Raw genomic sequence first — 20,557 nt, 5'->3', positions numbered from 1 at the left:
GGCGTGTCAGCGGTCCCCTCCCTTCTAGGGAGCTGGTGCGTAACAAATGGGGGCTCGTCTGGGATCCTCTGTTGGCCCGCTGCTGCTGAGAGGATCTTCCTGTGGTCAGTGATTGGGGCATGTACGGCGTGGTGTAAGCGGACTCGTGTAGCTAGACTGGGTATTGGTTAGTCAGGTTGTGTGGTGTTGCTGAGGTAAAATTTTTGAGTACAGATTGCTACCCTCACCCTAGCAACTTTCTTGGAGAACCCTACGTTAGGTCTCTTAACGAGAATGCGCAAGGCAGAGTTAAAAAAGATAGCTCAACACTACAAGCTACGGATCAGTGAACAGGCTTTAAAGGCTGAGATCATTGAACAAATCAAGCATTATTTATTGGACCTAGAACAGGCAGGCGTCATGTCCCTGGACGAGGAGGATCCCGTAGAGGGTGCCGAGGAAGGGGCCGCAGGCGTCTCCTCTCCCACATCGCCGGTGGACAGTGTGGAGCGTAAAGAGGCTCCAGCTCCTTGGACGCTGCCAAAGTTTCTTCCGTTTTCCCCAGTGGCAGGTGGATCTGAGGTAGGGGAGGTAGACAGGCTGCGTAAACAAATGGCACATCTTCAGGCAGAACTGAAAGACAGAGAGGAGAGAAAAATATGATGATGATGATGATGATTTTGAGTTTGAACTCCGAAAAATAGAAGCAGACAAGGAGGTCAGAATTAAGATTAGGCAGATGGAGCTCGAGGCAGGTGTAGGGGTCTCACCGTCGGGTCCGCGTGAGCCGCCTCCATTTAAGGTGAGCCAAAACGTTCCTATGGTTCCACTGTTTAGGGAGACCGAAGTAGACCGCTACTTCGTAGCATTTGAGCGTGTAGCCGTCGCTCTGCAGTGGCCAAAGGAGGTGTGGCCTCTTCTCTGTGGTGGAAGATTTTGCACAGACAATCGTTAAGTAAGAAACAAAGGCTCTGAGTCAAGTATGTCTTTTCTCCGTTTATTTCCTTGCAAGGGAAAAAGGGTCACAACAGCTACGTGGTCAGTAGACTGTCATGAACCTCCTTTCGCCCCCAACACATCGAGGCAGTTCTTATACCTAAGTTTAGATATCGGTGGCATCAACAGAAACCTTTGACCATCTTGTTCACGTCAGTTCGTCAGTTCTTTGACCGTGTCCTTGCTCTCCCAACATGCTAAAACAAAGGTGGTCATAGACATAACAAACACTTTGTTCAATCTCTACAGCTATGACGCTGGAAACATCTAATCGAAGTGGGAGACCTCAGTTCTTATGTCAGGGTGATCTAAGCACTTGCAACTAATAAACTGGTTATACAAATGAAGCATTTAAAAGGGTCACATATCATTTTCCCATTACATCTCCTGCAGTGCAAGCTGTCTGGAAAGGGCCAGGAAGTGGTGGCAGCACTTTCCCTGGAAGACAGTTTGCAGTATGATGTGGTTAAAGCAACGGTGCTTAGAGCCTACGAGCTAGTACCTGAGGCCTACAGGCAACGCTTCAGGTCTCATAAGAAAGTGGGGAGTCGTACATTTGTGGAGTTTGGTAGGGACAAGGAGTCTCTATTTGAGCGCTGGTGTGCAGCGAGCAAGGTAACAACTTTGTTGGATCTGAAAGAGCTTGTTTTATTAGAAGAATTCAAGAACCACTTATCTGAGTACCTAGTGGTGTACTTGAATGAGCGGAAGGTAGAGACGTTGACCCAGGCCGCTGTTATGGCGGACGAATATGCTCTGACCCACAAAACTGTGTTTAGTGGGTCTCATACTGTCGTCCCATCGGCGTCTCGGGCACGCCGGTCTTCGCCTGACCCCGCCAGAAGACTTACAGAAAAAAAGAGTGGTTTTACTGTCATGAAGTGGCCCATTTGATTTCAGATTGTGCGGTTCTGAAAGCAAAGACCTCTCAGTCACCACCCCGCAACAAGAAAAGTGTCTGTCTTATCCAGTCTACTCCTCGCCTAGACGCTGTTGCTGCGGACGAGATGGTTGGAGCTGAGCCGGATCCTAGGTATGCTCCATTTGTGTCAGTTGGGAGTGTTTCGATCACTGGAGAACCAGAGGACCACACTTTAGTCAGAATCTTACGAGACACCGGTGCAGCGCAATCCGTAATCTGTAAAGACGCGTTGCCCTGGTCTGACCTTAATTACTGTGGATCTAACGTTCTCCTGTGTGGGATTGAAACTAACCCCATTTGTGTACCGTTACACTGGTTGCATTTAAAGTCAGAGCTCGTTTCAGGACGTTTCCGGGTTGGCGTCGAGTTACCGGTGGAGGGGGTAACTCTGTTGCTGGGTAACGACATCGCTGGAGGTAGGGTATCTCTGGTCCTAGAGGTAATAGAAACACCTGAAACAAAAGATGCAGATGTGTTTATTGTTAAACAGTTTCCACATGTTTTCCCGGCTTGTGTCCTAACAAGAGCACAGTCCAGGAAGGAAGGGGAGGTGGTGGATTTGGAGCTGGTGTGTAACAAACTAACATACAGTTAAATTTCCATCCCTTGCTTGTAAATTAACGGCCAATGTCATGAATAAACAGTTAAACCTGTCAATTTACAATAATAGCAGACTACCGTAATTCAACTGCATGTTACATATATTTATGAAGTGGTGGAAATACACATACAAGTGCAGTGAATCACAATCAATCTACATCTGTTGTAGGTTAATGTAAGGAAGCCCATGTCAGCCACTGAAAAACAGGTCCTGTAAGTCATCATAATGAGATACGATTATGACTTTGACTTGCAGGACATTACTATACATGCAGCTGTCACTTTTATCCAAAACACCCATGGTTTGACATAATTTATGTGGAGTAATTGGGGGTTGGGTGTCTTGCTCAGGTACACTTACTGTATTATTCAAAGTGTTCATTGCCTAAATCGTGACCGAGTGCTACTGAACGTGACATCAGACGCTTAATCACAGTTCATCCATAACACGACATCAGACGCTTAATCTCAGTTCATCCAGAACACCTGTGCAGTTCAACATCGGAAGAGTTTCTCATTGCCTCGTCTCTCCAAGTAACGTTGGTAAGTGTTATTTGCCTAGCATGATTAATATTCTTTCATTCTCTTTCTGTCTTGTTGTCTTCCTCATCTGTGTAATTTTAATTTTACCAATGACTGTTTCTAAATATTTTATTTTGGTTTGTTTTACAGAGGCACTGGATTAAGGACGCCAGCCGTTTGCTGCGGTCAATTGAAAGTGTTCCATAGCGTATTGTTGCAGTTGGTTTACCTTATTCCCAATGATATTATGATTTTTTTTATTATTGTATAAATGCGGCATATTTTATGTTTTGTTCTTGGTTACAAATGTCTAACATTTTTGTCTTAAAGGCATTTAATAAACTCCAACCACTATGACCGAAAGGAGTTTGGTTGTTTTTCTTTAATTTGTGGGGAAAGAAATGCAAAAGTATACGGTTATAAGTAAACTGTAACATTCTGGTATTTATAACACAAAAAACGTAATCGTATGGTAACAAACTGTAATCCAATATACGACAACATACCGTATATTACGGTAGGGCACTGTAAATAAAACCGTAAGTTACTAGCGTCGACTGCCAGTAAATTGCAGTTAATTCACAGTAAAATTGGTTCAAGTTTACGGTAACATACAGTAACCCATTTTAGGGTAACCGTGTAAAAACCATTTACGGTATTATACCGTAAAATAACAGTAAATTCCTGGCGTCCTTGCTGCCTGTAAAATACCGTTAATTTACGGTGAAATCTTTTAGAGTGTACTTTTCTACTAACTTCAGTTTAATCACTAGACATTTTGGTGAACGGTGCGCTCGCCTTTACGCACGCAGCAAAGCGACGTAAAAGAGGGAAACTGGCCTGCGGGCTTGTGCGTCACCACAAACGTGGTTCTCGCACTTGGCAGGTGGGCATGCACTGTTTAACAAACAGGAAAAACGCAAAGTCAAATCCAGGACATCCGTCAGCAGCCAAAAAAATCCAGAGGGGCAGGCAGGGAATCCGTAGACGAAAAAAGGCAGGAGTCAGAACCAGGATGGCAATCAGGGAGGCAAACAAATCCAGAGGGGCAGGCAGGGAATCCGTAGACGAGAACCAGGATGGCAATCAGGGAGGCAAACAAATCCAAAAAGGAGCAGGCAGGGCATCCGGGGTCGAAAGGCAGGCAAGGTCAAAACAGAGGTAAATTGGGCTAACTAGGAAAATGCTGGAAAATTTAGCAAAGCACAGACAAGACAATCTGGCATAGAACAACAGAATGTGACGGGCTTAAATAGTGAGTGGCTGATGACAGGATGTGCTGCAGGTGAGGATGGAAAGGTGAACCAGTTGAGGGTAATGAGCTTATGATGTGGGAGGATCTGAAATGACAGTTAGATAGCATGCAGTGAAAATGAAAATAAACTATGATGTGGTCAAATGTGTGACAGAACTCCCCCCTCTAGGGACGGCTCCCGACGTCCCCCCGGGCTGATCTGGGTGTGCTTAGTCCTTGATTAGGGAGGAAGCTAATATGTGGCGCGAGGGGAGCCACAAGCGTTCCTCCGGGCCGTACCCCTCCCAGTCCACCAGATACTGCAGCCCCCTACCACGTCGACAAGACTTGAGCAGGCGACGGACCACGTAAGCCGGGCCCCCGTCAATGAGCTAGGGGTGGGGGGTTCACAAATGTATTCGATTTACAAATACATTTCAATGCACATAAATAAATTACAATTTATATTTGCGGATCGTACTGCATTTTTTTGCGGATCGCGACTCGTCGTACGTCGCAGATCCAAAACATGGACCTATCTGTAGCCAATCATTCGCCCTTATTTTCAACCAATCACATGAGCGCCTTTCCAGAGTCTCACATTTCCGGTTTCCTAACACAATAGCGCCATTATTAAAACAAAGTTTTTTTACGAAAGAATTTGAAGTGATCCGCAAATAAATGCAGTGCGATCCACAAATATAAATCGTAATTTATTGATGTGTGCATTGAAATGTATTTGTAAATCCTTCTGTGTGCATTTGTGAATCGAATACATTTGTGAATCTTCCGGTTTGCATTTGTGAGTCGTTCTGTGTGCATTTTCAATTATTAAAACAGCGGACAAGATGCTGTCAGGGCCCCAGTAGGTGTCAGACTGCAGTGCTAACCTGGTCTCTTCCACAATTTTGGGGCAATGTGCAACCAAAAATCAACGAATCGGTGTGAATCTGCATAGCAGTCAATCACACATCGATGTGAAAATGAGGTGAGCATATACATCCCGTTCTAAACTGTGTTGTCTTGGTCTCTCTCTGTCCACTTTTTCTCTGTTTCTCTCTTTTAATGTGTCCGAAACAATGAAGAGCAATTTACAGAAAAAAAGCCCAAACACAATGGGGGAAAAGACATGCTTTTTGGTTTTCCTTAAACTTTATTGATAACAGCTAAGTGGATGCCAAACATGTGAATGACAGATATTAATCAAGACATAACATTTACACTGCTACGTTCAGAGGGTGATTTGAGCATACTATTGAGGCCAGAGATCTTAAATAAAATGGACACTTGTGACTTTGACACAAAAATGTTAATAGAATGTTGCATATGTAATTAATTGAAATATATGTATAATAATAATATTTATAGGTTTACATGTTTTGAAATTGAATATATTGTTTTGCGGAAGGAGTTTTCCCTGTTCCTCTGCATTCCCTTTGTAGATCCGCACATTGACATTTCCAATGTGTTCTCTGAATGCATTTCTAAAATTGGAAAAACTCAGATAAAGGAAAATTAGGAAAAATAGTCACAGCTACGGGACCATTGTTTGGTTGAGTGTCACATTGACACATGCGGATGAGAGGAGTCGGGGGTCCTCTCTACCAGACTGGAGGCATAATTCACACCGGCCACAAGAGGTCCTTGTAAGGGAAATACACAAGTGTTGTTTCTGGCATTTAAAAAGATGACCTGAGTTGTACGTTATTGTCTACTGTGTGGATGTCAGGATCAAAGCTCATACAGTACAAAAAAGACACCCAGAAACAGAATACCACACACAATACCACACCACTTCCCTGTGTAACACCAAGAGTCATTGTACGTTTTATTCTATTCTATGAATGTTTGTTTATACCTCATGTTATGGTCTGTATAGTACCATGTATTCTTAGACTGACAGATGGAAGGCAGGAGGATTGAACCGGGAGCATTGGGGTGTCAGCTGCCGTTTCTGTGGCAGAATTTAGCTTAAAGCCCCCAGCGAGGTCAGGGCCATTCCTCACCAAACCAAATACTTTCCTAAACCTAACCAATTTGTTTTGTTGTTTTGCCTAAATAGCTGTGGTTGGGTATTAGTTGGAAAACACACTTAAAAAAGATAACTCAATTTCTCAGATATCGTGACAGTTTTAATATTACAGTTGTCAATTGTATGAAGACATGTTAGTGATTTAAATGACTGTTACAAAAAATAAATAGAAATAATGTTACACCATCATGCAAATGGAATTTGTGTACGATTCACCTGGAACACATTACTAACCCCGCACAGAAATATATTGTTGCTTCAAAATTTAAGTAAAAGAGTAAATGTAAATGAGCAGTTTCTAAATGAAAATTGAAAAAATGTCACAAAAATTCCCCTACCAACAGAATTGTACTACCTTGTATACATACCACTCAATAAAGTAATGACATATCTAAAATTAACAAAGAGCATAGTACAAAGATGCAAGGACACAATTGTGGATACTAAAGGAAGCTGGGGCCTTACTGGAGCAAAGAGAGGCCATCTTTTGTATTTCCTGTTCCCTAATCCCAATTTAAGTCTGGGAGGAGGGGATGAACATATCAAAAGGAAAGCTGTCCCAGAGAAGGGTGTGGGCTTGGAGTGGTGGCAGGGTAATTATTTTGAAGGGTATTAAGTCATCAGATTTACTTTTATCTCTATTGTATTGTTGAAGCCGTGCATTATTAATGGGGAGAGCTTATTAGGAAAAGATGATTAGGCAAATTACACAGGTGTCTGATGCATTTTTCATGATGAATTTAGCCAAGACAATCCTAGATTTCCATCTGTTCTGCTCTCATCAGAAAGTCACTTTGAGGGATTACAACTGTTCCACAATAAAATATAAAATGCATGGTGGTAAACAAGAGGAAATAAAAGGAAAGCGAGACAAGAGGGTTTGTGCTGAAATAAACAAACCTTTTTATTCAAGAAGGCGTTTTTTTACTTTACTTTTTATCTTACGTGTTTTTTCCCCAATGTTTTTACTATCTTTTACTTTTTTTTTACATTTTTACTATTTTAAAAATGTTTAATGTTTTACCCATGTTTTGCCATCTCTGTCGCAGTCAGATCTGCTGATGAAGAGTGCGTTATAAATAAAATGTATTATTTTTATTATTAGTTAATTTAGAGGCTTTCTCATCATCAGCCAGCTTATGCCAGTTGGAACATAATAAGCAGTTTTTTTAATACATATTGGGAATTTTATGATTACACTGTGCAAAAACAAAAAATACTTTGTCCTTCAAAATGATGGTCCAAGCTCATTCGCTATATTTAGGACAATACTATAGGTATAATTAAGACATCACCTTTCATTGGGTCTTTAATGGTGGTAGGATGAAAAAAAACAGTATTATTCCCTAGCTTTGTTTATGACTCCCTAAGCATAGCCTTGTCCTCCTCTTTTTTGGGAGCATTTCTGTTAATCGCTAAAACTGATGCTTAGGCCTTCACTTTAACTGAGCGGTCTTTCCAAAACCTCTTATAAAGCAGTTGTAGAATGGATATACTGGGGTTTTGGATTTTTAATTATACTTTGTTAAACATAGGGAACTATTCACAACTCAAACAAAACTCAGCCCCAATTTGTGTTTACCAATGAATGTTTAGGCATTGTTTTATGTTTTTGTTTTATGTCAGTTGGATTTGTTGCACTATTCCTGTTTAAAGTAAAACACTTTTATTCTGAATGTGGCGTTCCGAGTTAAAACGGAAATAGAAATGTGCGCGCAAGATAGTGAGAGTTAAAAGTATGGAGAATATGGCGGTTTAGAGACTAACAAAATGGTTACGCCAAAGAAGCACAAGGTCAATTTATGTTCTAATAACTGTAATAACTATGTCTTTAAGTAGCAGAAGTAATGGCTAGCTATATGTGTATATTTAATGTTAACGGCAAGGACATGCTAAAACATAATAGTTTTGTGCTTTATATATAGCTCTTATTTGTGGGATTTAAAATATATTGTACAATTATCAGTCATTTGTCAGACCATCTTTCGGGAGGGATATGCTACAAATTCAATGGAATGAGATATATTAGACATTTAGCAAAGCCTTTTCACTTCAAGCATTTGTCCAAGTTTAATCACTGCAATAATTCGAACTAAAATATTATATGTAAAAAAATATTTAGAAATTGGCTTTGTTGTAGCAGCTTCAGTAGTAAGTCATTGCAACCTTGGTAAAATAAGGTAAGAACCAATCATTCAAACTGAGCCTCTGTGCCAACTCGGATTATTCTCGCCTTCCTCGTTAATCAAACCTCATCAGTTCCTGCATTATTTAAAGGAAAACACTTCATGGCTCTGTATTACCGCCGCGTGTTACTTTGGTGTGGTACTCTCCTATTTGCCTTTATTTGTGTTCTCTAAGGACTACTTCAAGGCCCCCTCAGATCATTTGGCTCTGGGGCGCTTGGGTTTTCAGCTCTCACACCTGTGAACCGTCTTCATAAATTCCACCTTCCCACAAGAAAATCAGCAATCCTGTTTGTGCTGCTTCCATCTCAACCTTTCCTCCAGATGTTGGTTGCTGCTCATTTGTTTGGCGACTGAACCAACCTGACACTTACATTTTAGTAAACCTATATGCTGACATTTACGGCAAACACATTCAAACGGCCCCGATTGTGAACGAGCACAAAAAGATCAACGTAACCTGAAAAATTGTGAGTCGTAAAGTAAATACAACTTAAATGTGCCATTAAAAAAAACAATTAACTACACCTAGAAAGAAGACAAAAAATATTTGTCCTGTCTTAATTATTACAGACAATGACTCATGTATGTGTGGTCAGAAAATCTCTGAGTCCACCCATTCTGCCTTTTTACTGTACCAATTACGAAAATTTAAAAACAAATATAAATTCAATTTATTTTATTTTGTATAGCCCAAGATTGCAAATTACAAATTTTCCTCAGAGGGCTTTACAGTCTGTACACATACGACATCCTCTGTCCTGAAACCAACACATTGGCACAGAAAAAAACTCCCCAAAAAATGAAATACCCTTCCATGGGAAAAAAAGGGAAGAAACCTTAGGAAGAACGTCAGAGGATCCCTTTCCCGGGATGGACGGACTACAATGGATGCCATGTGTACAGAATGAACAATGTCTAATACAGTGTTTTTTTACATACATACTGTCACTTCATTGGTGAAAAAAAAAGAGCCAACTTGTGTGTTTGTGTTGTCGCGCTGTTGGTGGTATGAAGGCTCAATACTCCCCTCTGCCTGTGGGTGGCGGTACGCAGCGTAATTAATAGGCAGATTTGCTGAGGCGACAATTTGAAAAAGTGAGATTTAAGGCTGGCGCATGCTTCTGCGTTTGCGTCTGCGTCGACGCACTCGTTTCAATTCATGGTTCTGCGTGTGTTGCAGAGCAATTCACCGCCAGAACAACAGGCGGAGTGACGTATTTAGTTGAAGACGACCTAGAGAGTCACTTCTATTTATTTGTTTGTTTATTTATCATAGACTTTATTGCCCCATGCATCGCCACTGCTGCTTTTCATCGCGGACACATTTGTCCCGTATTTTCCTCCGCAACTTTGTGCACCTCTCGACCAGCAAACCGGCGTTTGCGGCGATCAGCCTTCGTAAATCCAACCCGCTTCTACAACCCGCCAATGACGGCTTGTATAAGCGGTCATATTTACACATTTCTTCCGACAAAAGTTCTTAAATCTGATCCGTTCTCTCGTAAACATTCTTCGTTTTAATAATGGCGGTATCGGGCTATGAAAGTGGAAATGTGAGACTCCGTAAAGGACGTAGTTAGCAGACCAATCGCAGGCTGGTGCGCTGCGGGAGGCTTTGCGTTGCTTCTTTCGACATAAGCCTAAAAAAATGGCTCGGCACACATAAGGACGCGAGGAGGTGTGAAAAGCGGCGCAAGGGACACGCAAGGGGGGCTCGCGTTTGCGTTGCTCTGAAAACGCAGAAGCATAAACTAGGTTTAAGAGATACCTGGGCATAAAGCCTGTCCCATCTTGGCATTAGCATGATGTTAAGTTTAATAAAACACAACAAATAGAACACGCGTTTCCTTGATTTCTTAGAGTATATTATTCTCATGCTGAAACTATTTTTCTAGTTTGGGATTGATTTTCATATCATTTCCGGTTGTTGGTGTGCCGTGAGATTTTTTCTGTGTCTTAAGTGTGCCTTGACGCAAAAAAGGTTGAAAGACACTGGTCTAGTACATGCAATTCCTATGACAGAAATGATTCAAGTAATTGTGAGTAGTAAGCCAGGCGCACAGCAGGACCACTGCAGGGGCAACCACCATCAGATAGAACCACCATCCACAGAAGCCTGTGGGGAGGGAGAACACAGAGACTTTAGGAGAGGGTAATGTTGGTTTAGGGGAGCACACCTTCTCTAACCCCTGCGCCACGACGACCCCAAATAATGATGATGATGATGATGATGGCAGCAGCAGGCATCAGCAGGGCCACGGCAGGTGTCAGGACCAGGGTCCAGTAGGAACTACGATCGGAGACCTACTAGGGGAGAAATCAGGAATCAGGATCAGGAAACATTTATTAGCCAAAATATGTCAAACATACAAGGAATTTGTCTTGGCGGGGAGTGCGCAACAGTAGACAGACAAGACAACAGTGCACAAGTAATAAAATAAAGTGGAATGAAATGCTAATGCAATGGGTTAGTAGAATAAGGCTAAGGCTATGGGTTAGTATAAAACAAGGGAATAAAGTTAAAAATTTTAAATATTAAAAAGTTAAAAAGAAAAATATTAAGCATAAAGTGCACTAACGAACAAGTAACAGACAAGTGACAAAGTGACGACAATTAAAGTTAAAGTGGCATGTGCAGTATGAAGGGGAGTGACCGGGGGAATGTTATAGTCAGTCAGTGGGGGAACGGGCTCTGTTGAGAGCAGTTCCAGAGTTATTACACTTTTTAATGTACGTGTCAGTTGGTCCAGTGGCCAGACAAAAGGATGAGATGGAAGCGGCACAAACAGCATTGCTTCTAGTGTCTGCTGAGTTGACCACAGTCCAATCGCTAGCGCTTCTTCACTGGCCCCTGGGGCCTCTGGTACCGACCCACCATGGCGTGATGTAAAACAACTGTGGGAAAATCTTGTTGGTTGTCAGGGTGGACCTTAAACGTAAGAAACATTTGATAGGTAACTTACACACTTAATAAAGTGTGAATCACTGAACATCACTCATTTGAACAACCAAACACCTAATCAAGGAATTGCTGTATAAGTTAAACTCCGTGGAAGTTTATTTTGAAAAGACGACATATAACGGGAACAGCACACGGAAGTTTATCTTAAAAAGAGACATGAACCGTTAATGGCTTCTGTTCTGAAAAAACCTGCCTTCCAAACAATGGCAATCAGTTCCTGTGTATAATATCCTCCTTGATGTCAATATATTTTTCCGTCATCAAAAATGTGTGCTACTTGTATGAAGTCTACTTAATACTTCACAGCAATAAGAGGCCACATCCTTAGTCACATCATGCTCATTTAGAGCAGGGTTTAGATGAGTGACGTTACAAGTACAATTTAAGTGCTACAATTTGTTAGTCTTTAGTCGAGATAGAGTCTGAAGAGGTGTGTCTTTAGTTTGCGGCGGAAGATGTGGAGGCTCTCTGCGGTTCTGGTGTCTTCAGAGAGCTCGTTCCACCATTTTGGCGCAAGGACAGCAAAGAGTCGAGATCTAGTCGAGTGTTTTGCTCTCAGTGAGGGAGAGACGAGTAGTTTTGCAGATGCAGAGCGGAGAGTGCGGGTTGGGATGTAGGGTTTGACCATGTCCTGGATTTAAGCTGGACCCGATCCATTCACAGCCTGGAACGTGAGCACCAGTGTTTTGAACTGGATGCGGGCGACCACCGGTAGCCAGTGAAGAGAGCGGAGGAGTGGAGTAGTGTGGGAGAATTTCGGAAGGTTGAAGACCAGTCGAGCTGCTGCATTCTGAATGAGCTGCAGAAGTCGAATGTCGGTGGCAGGGAGACCAGCCAGGTGGGAGTTGCAGTAGTCCAGGCGTGAGATGACAAGAGCCTGAATCAGTACCTGCGCTGCCTTCTGAGTGAGAAGGGGACGTATTCTCCTGATGTTGTAGAGCGTGTATCTACAGGATCGCGTTGTCGCGGTGATGTTGGGAGTCAGGGAGAGTTGGCTGTCGAGTGTGATGCCGAGGTTCTTAGCGGTCAAAGTGGGCGTTAGTACGGAGTTTCCAAAGTTGACTGTCAGGTCCTGGGTAAGCGAATCTTTTCCGGGAAAGAGAAGTAGTTCAGTCTTGTCGGGGTTGATTTTCCGATGGTGGGCGGACATCCACTGAGAGATGTCAGTTAGACAGGCAGAGATCCGAGCCGCCACCTGGGTGTCCGAGTGAGGGAAGGAGAGAATTTGTTGGGTGTCATCGGCATAGCTGTGGTAAGAGAAGCCATGCGAGCAAATGACAGCGCCAAGAGAGTTGGTGTCAAGCGAGAACAGGAGGGGACCCAGCACGGAACCCTGAGGAACTCCAGTAGTAAGAGGACAAGATTCCGACAAAGATACTCGCCAGGTTACCCGGTAGGTGCGGCCGTCGAGGTAGGACGAGAGAAGGGAGAGAGCAGAGCCTGTGACACCAAGTTCCTGAAGGGAGGAAATAAGGATCTGGTGGTTGACCGTGTCAAATACAGCAGAGAGGTCCAGAAGGATGAGGACAGAGGAGAGAGAGGCGGCTCTAGCAGTGTGGAGTCGCTCTGAGACAGCAAGGAGAGCAGTCTCTGTGGAGTGGCCTGCCTTGAAATCTGACTGGTCAAGGAGGTTGTTACAGTGGAGATAAGAGGAGAGTTGATTAAAGATCAAGGGACGCGTTCAAGGGTTTTGGACAAAAAGGGAAGAAGAGACCGGTCTGTAGTTGTTTTCTTCAGAAGGGTTGAGGGTAGGTTTCTTCAAGAGGGGGTTGACTCTTGCCTCCTTCAGAGAATTGGGAAAACAGCCAGATAACAGAGCGTTGTTGATGAGACAGGTGAGGAACGAAAGAAGGTCAGGAGATGAAGTCTGCCTTGCGAGTCGCTGACTGGCAGTTCCAGAGACCTCTTGTGACGAGGTGCTGGACATGTGTGGAGCGGGTGGGATAGGAGAGAGGAGAGGTTACGAAAGAGAGCAGATCTAGCCCGAGGCCTGTAGTATCTGCGGGAAGAGATTCAAACAGGTACAGGTAAAGGGGTCAAACACATTATTAAAAATAGCAGAAGAAGGCGCCGCATTCAGCCGCCCCGAAGACTCCCACGAAAGACTCCTTTGTCTTTGTCCTGCTCGTCTTGACTCCCACGAAAGACTCCTTTGTCTTTGTCCTGCTCTTCTTCGTGCTGCGATCCATTAACGCTTCCCACGATTTCTAGTTATATACTCCCTCGTTAGTGGAAGTCGGCTGCGGCTGCGCTGGCCGCTCCCCCGTCGTTTAGGAGACAAAAGGTCGATTGGCCTGGACAGAAACTCCTCAAAATGCAAAACACCAATAGCTTGACACCCTAATCAGTGAACGATCACCGTGTGGTGTTTTGACAAAATTAGAGTTTAAGGATTCAAGTCTTATTTGCTTCAGAAGACAAGGCAAAACAGACTTAGATCAGGTCAAAACCTAGCAGAGTTAGGAGGGCACACTGGCAGTTAACTTAATAGTAGAATCTAGAACACAAACTGGTACTAAAAGACTGAAAGAGCTTGAGCAAACTAGCAACCAAGATACTTCAAACAAAGAGAACTGGCAGTGAGACGACGAAAACTAAAGCTAATCAGCAATCAAATTAACTTAAGACACTAGAATCAACAACGAATTTAGCAGACTAGCTTGGTTTAAAGAAAGAGATACTTAGTCCGATTTCAGGTCGCCTGGATGGCTCGTTGTTTTATTCACATCGACTTAGTCATGCGCTGTTGGAGCGCGTCACCACTACTATTCCCCGCTACAACCCACCCCCCGCATCAGCCGGCACGGAGGGGAGGGGGTAGATTGCCCTGACTTGGTTAGTTGAAAAGTAGCTTGCGAGCCGGTAAAGTGGGCACCCCTGATTTAGAGCAATAGTCCCCAACTGCCGGGCAGCACAGGTACGTCTGTGGCCCGAACAGAAAGAATAAATACGTTTTTTAAGTTGACTTTTGTAAAGATGTTTTATTTTGAAAAATGACCGGATTCTCTCCCAATTCCATTCAGTTGACACATTTCAAGATGCTTGTCTGTCACGTGATTACTACCGACAAACTGAAGCCAACAAGTATGGGGCGCCATTTTTACAAATGGCGTTCTAAAATCCTGTCCAGTTTTGGTACATTTAGCATTATCATATGAAAAAAAAAAAAAGCATGACAATATTCGTCACTTTTTCAAACATTCTTTTCTTTTTTGTTTATCCGCCACATCTTGAAAACCGGTCCGCTGAAGATGAAGCCGGTTTGTAAGGCAAAAAAGGTTGGGGACCACTGATTTAGAGGGCCTTTATTATCAGCTCTTCTAGAGAAGCAAACACAAAGATCTTGCAATTGGAGAACACACACCGGGTGGTCCGCAGGCTTCAATAAGATTCAACCCATGTAAACTGAGTATGCAAATGAGGTCAGGGTTAGTATTTCCTGTCGTTTTTGGATATCTGTCGAGGTTTCTGCCCTCGCCACAAAACAATGGTAAGCTGGCCGATTTAGCTTGCAGTAAATTGAATCACAGTTTGATACTGTCAGACAAGATATAAAAAAATTGTCGGCTCGATTGAAATACAAATATGCTAGCTCATTCTTCAAAATTAATTTTAGTTGTTTGGTTCAAACATGTTTGCATATGTGAAATATGCACTGGCCACAGAGTAAAGCCTCATTTCTCCACATTCCTTATGGTCCTTCAGGGAGTTGAATCACCAGAGGTTGTTGTGGTTGGGATTATTTGAGCATCTGGAAGGGAAGGTGGCAAACTGTCATGACTGGCCTGCCAGATGGCTTCCGGGGCATCCTGGTTTCCCTCTGAGTCATATAATGTTGCATGGAGATGAGGAGGAGGAGGAGGAGGAGGAGGGGGACAGATCAAGAGAAGTTTGAAGGATGGCTGAGTGGACAGACGTGTGACCTGAAAGGAGAAATTGGGTTTGGCTCCTGTCTCCTGGTGCTGGCATCAAGTGTGGCGACAAGCTTGGTAAACTACCCAGTTTCACACACATACCCACGCCACTTCCATTACATTTTCTGTAAAGCATGAAATTAGAGCTATTTATAATCTTGCTGATGATTAAATTATACTTATTCTATCACTATTAGGTTTCCGGTTTATGTGATACAATGTCACAGTTTTAATTAAACCGTCTCTGGCAGCCTGCCTGGCCAGCCAGCCTGTTTATTCACTCCTGACGTGCTCCAGAGCAACTCAAGACCGACACGTCCACCTGATAACAGTCCTCCCTAAAGCATTCTGATTGACAGCCCTGTCACCTGTGATTACACTGGTAATCCAAACAATTTGACTAGTGCACATTCTCCATTTGATTATGAGCCGTAAGAGGGGATCTGATGAAGTTTGACACAGATGGATTATCTCACCTTAAAGATGTCTCAGTATCTGTTTAATGGCTAATTACATGATGAAAGCAAAAACTAGACTGGTGGAAGTTCTCTGTAACCTTGGAAGAATCAATGATTGAATTAAGAATTTAAAGAAATTCCCTGAGGGAGTAAAAGAAAGTTGAGATTCAAAACTGTGATGTTTTGAAAAAAAAAAAATTGTAATCTCTAGGTATTGTCTGCCGAGCCCTAAGTTACGGGTTAGAAAGAAGTTAATTCATTATTTAACAGTGATATATGCTCTATAATAAATAGCTGCTAAATAAAATATACAAGCTTGTCTTGATTAAGATGTGTGTATTCCCCTCCTTTGGCACCGGCAGGCCTTTTGATTCATGTATCCGATATTCAACATTTCCACTTTGTGTAACACACTTGGCTGGAGGGTTGTTGTATAGAGACGAGCTAGAGGAACGCCTTGCTTATAGCGTTGGCTCAGGGCATAGTTTAGAGTTGGGACCACCCTGGATGCTCATTCATGTTTCATCCTGGAGGAAGAGACAATGAGTGTAAATGCCTCCATTTGAGTGAATTATGGTTATGGTGACAGAAAATTGTGGGGACCAGTAATTCATATCTTGTCGATATTTCTTTCACTTTCTTCCCTCTGTTGATGGATTAAATCATGCAAAACACTCCTAATTATAAGACTCCCCACGGGATGTGTCTCATAGCCAACTGCAAATGTCATGGAAGAGTGTTTGTGGCACCAGCATTGACTCTTAACTCTGCTGGAGACAGATGGGATTGAACTTTTTTTTCAGCTACTCTTCTAAACGAGCTGCCAGCCATCTAAGTCACTTTTAAGGCCATTCATCACTGTGCTGATATTGTCCTTTCGATAAAACCTCTATAGCGACCAGCCAGTGTGGTCCACCGTAACTGAAATGATAGTGGATACTGGGACATGGCTTCATTTAACCCCCTAGCCCCTGAGGCCGTTTTTGACCTCTGCTCTGAAAATAGCATACCAATGATAAATAGTGTTATAACTCTGTAACTACTTTGTCTAATTACTTTGTCTATTTGGACAATTTATTTTCTATAGGATAAAGGGGAACCATTGTGAGTGTTATGATGTGAAACATGATATGATGCTAAACAGTATATATTGTAACATTATATATATATTATATATTATATATATGTATGTTAGTGGTTAATAAATAAATAAATAAAAAAGATATTATACAGTTTGTTTTTTTCATTTCCAGAATCTCACTTACAGGGTATCCATCACTATAACACATGGGGAAACCAGGCGAAAAATTAATCAAGTCAAAGCCCACCCAGGTTGTGGACAGTATGTGTGTACTTTAATGGAGTGAAGCAGAACAAATCGAGAGGTTTTAATGGAATGAAGCAAAACAAATTTAGAATGGCTTTAGTTCAAAGAGTTCAGGCAATATACTATATATTTCACTTGTACTAATGCTGTTCAACATTTGGGACTTTTTAGGGGAAATTGGGTTACCCAATTGAAAAACAACCGTAGAAATCCACTGAATGTTGAATTTTAAAAAAAAGATTGTGTTTGCGCTTTATTCAGGGAAGGTTTGTTTGAGAGATATGATACGGATATCTCTGAAATATGTGTGTTATTTTTTTGCTTTTTGGCTATCTTGTTGTTAGCATGTTGCTTTGATCGATGAGGGATCAAATGTGCATTTGTCACAGTGGGAGCTCTTAAGGAGGACTCGCACTTAGAGTAGAGGTTCAGCTGATGCTTTTATTTCCCAACAAAAGGACACAGGGATCCCTGGAAACAAAAAACTCCTCTGAAAAGGGATGAACGGGGAAATGCTCTGGCTAAACTAATAGAGCTGGGCAATACAAAATAACGGGAAGCAAACAAAAACCTCTCTTGGCGAGGAGAAAATAACAAAGTACAACTAAAAATGCTCTGATTTAACTCGAAGAGCTGAACAGTCAAAAATTGCAAAACCAAAATCTCTCTTACCAAAGAAATACTAAAATAATCAATCACAAAAAAAGGCTCTGAAATAATTCAAAGAGCTGTGGAGCAATAAACAAGGTTCGGGACAAACAAAACTACGACTTGGACTTGATTCTACCATGAGGTGGGTGTGCAAGACGAAAGGACATAACACACTGTCACAGGACAAGGGGACACGCAGACTTTAAGTACATATGAGGGAAGTGTGGGAACAGGTGGAAACAATCAGGAATCAGGGAAGACAATCAGACTGGTGACACATGAGGAAGAGCAAGGAACCTGAAACGAGAGGAGAGTTAATTTACAAAATGTCACAAAACACACGTGGCGACAGGACAACTCAACCCAACTTGACATACAGGTGTGACAGCAGTAGTGATTTTTTACAAGAAATATGTAAGGATGTTTTTCATATATTTATTTATTGCTTGAGTTGTTTTTGGAGCAGCTTTAATATCCTTGTAGTCCAGGCTCCTTTGCAGAGATCTGTGGCATTATTATATTATGTTACTTTCTTGATGGTATTTCTTAGGACTATTACATTTGATCCCCTTCCTGGTCCACCACGGCCTTTTTTAGGAACTAAAGGGTTAACTGTTAGGCAATGATTGTCCCTATTCATCAACGATTAAACGACACAAACCCGTGTCTCCTGAAAAGTAAGTAGAAACATGAGTTCACACAGATTACATGTTTTATCTGCAGAATAAGGCAGCATTCTTGATGAACAAATCTGCATATTTGCTTAGAATCTGCAGCATTTATGCTTCCTGACACTGCATTTCAAAAAAACATTAGTCTTATATTGAGGTAATAATAGGAGACTGTTGGCAGAAGATAAATGTCCTTTTGCTATGCAACCCTGAATTTATCTAGACATAAGACAAAGGAGCTATATGTGACTACGTGAAAGGTTTGAATATGTTGGACATGACATTGAACTTTCAGTTCCATAGTCCAAATGACTGACAGTAGCTCTATTTACATGTGGGCTCTAATTATCCAGAATTCACAGCAGGTTACATGGCACCTAGATCACGTTTTTTTTCAAGCTGTCACAAAAAGGTATATAGACCTGTTAAGTAGAAGGACATGAGTGCATGAGGAAATCAACAAAGAATGGCTACTGTAAGTTTGACAGGGTTTGGGAAACCTCAGGGGTATAGACTTTTCCAATAGACTTGTTAGTACCCGTCCTCCTGAGCAGACCCATTCTAAGCATGAGTGGGAGTTTTTAACCAGATTTCCTTGCTGGGAAACCAGCCCCTACTCTGCCTCAGATTGGGTACAGGCTGCGTAATTAGAACTGCCCGTGGAAGTGCGCCTCTGTTTTGCGGGGAAAATTTTCCACCTCTTAAAAGCAGATGTAAACTGGAATGCAGGTTTCTTTGCAAATGCCTCCTGGTGAAATGATACATTTTCTCAGTGTCTACTGACTAATAAAAAGAATGCAGGTATGAGACATTTCCGCATTCACTGATCCAGTGGCTTCACTTTTCTGACCCAGTAAACCCCCTGCTCCACTCAATCGAAAGAGTGGCACCCGCCCCTGGTCCCCGCTCAGATGAACACTGTTAGCTGCGTCTGCACTTTTCCCACTGTTTGCAGTGTTAGCACTGTTAGCTATGAGTTGCTGGCACGGCCTTTGCTATGTTAAAAGCTAGCGAGAGGCAATAGAAATGCCATGTTGACTCCTTGCCTGCTTATCAATATGCTGGTCACACCTCCAGCAGAAGAGACAGCAAACTAAAGGGTAAACGTAAGGACTAAATAGTACACATGGCCTTTAAAGCAATGTTAAGGTGAGAGAACCAGTGCTCTTCAAGACCAGGACACTAAAGGTTGCACACCTCTCTGTCGGCAAAGCACTCATAGTTCTGACAGTCCCTCAACACGCCACTCTCCCAGTGCCAAAGCAAAGCACCACAAAAGGCTTGGGGAAGTGCTACGTCTGACCTTTTCTCATCTGTTCAGATATGGTTGTGTGTGTATATGTTGTGTATGTGTGTTGGCTGTGGGTCAAGTACAAGTTTTAGAATGGCCCTCTGAGGCCATGGCAATGTTTTCTTGCGTCGACACTGGGGGTTAATTACCAACAATAGCTGTCTGACCTTCTCAAAAGTCTAGGTGTGAAATGCTGGAGATGGTCACAAAGCACTCGGGAGGACTGTGGGTGGTAAATCCATGTCTCATCACCTTCCAGCAGAATTCAACAGGGTTTGATATGTTATGGTTAATACCACCCACCGGGGAACAATGACCCCCCTGGGTCTCCTGCAGTGTGGTGTTGGTGTTGGCTCCTAGCAGGGACCTTCAGAGCCGCGGGTAGTAGCTGTGCTCCTGGAAGAGGAGGAGACACTGCTGCAGAGTCATTAGCTCTCCTCCTTCGTTCAGAACTTCAGACAGCAGGTCAAAGGCAGCAGTAAACCCGGATCTTGGTCTGTCTGCGATGGGGTACCTGCTGGCAGCGCCAATGGAGACAATTTATGTCTCCTGGATATGCATGTTGGAATTGATAACATTGTATGTATATAGTATAGTCTTAGGAGAAGTCTCAAACACAAATGATTATTAGTATAAATTTCCCGATTGGTAAATATAAACTTGTGTTGAACATCTGTTCCTTGTTCACCCCAAAGGATTCATTATTGTGTATATGTAGACCTAGCTCTGCGTGCCAACTTCCCGAGCATGGAGATCCTGCATGTGTCTGTGTGAACATCATCATATATGGATTTGTGTATGACAAACCT

Source organism: Gasterosteus aculeatus, chromosome 4 (genome assembly GCF_964276395.1).
Source record: "Gasterosteus aculeatus chromosome 4, fGasAcu3.hap1.1, whole genome shotgun sequence".
Taxonomy (NCBI): domain Eukaryota; kingdom Metazoa; phylum Chordata; class Actinopteri; order Perciformes; family Gasterosteidae; genus Gasterosteus; species Gasterosteus aculeatus.
This window is presented reverse-complemented; position numbering follows the sequence as displayed.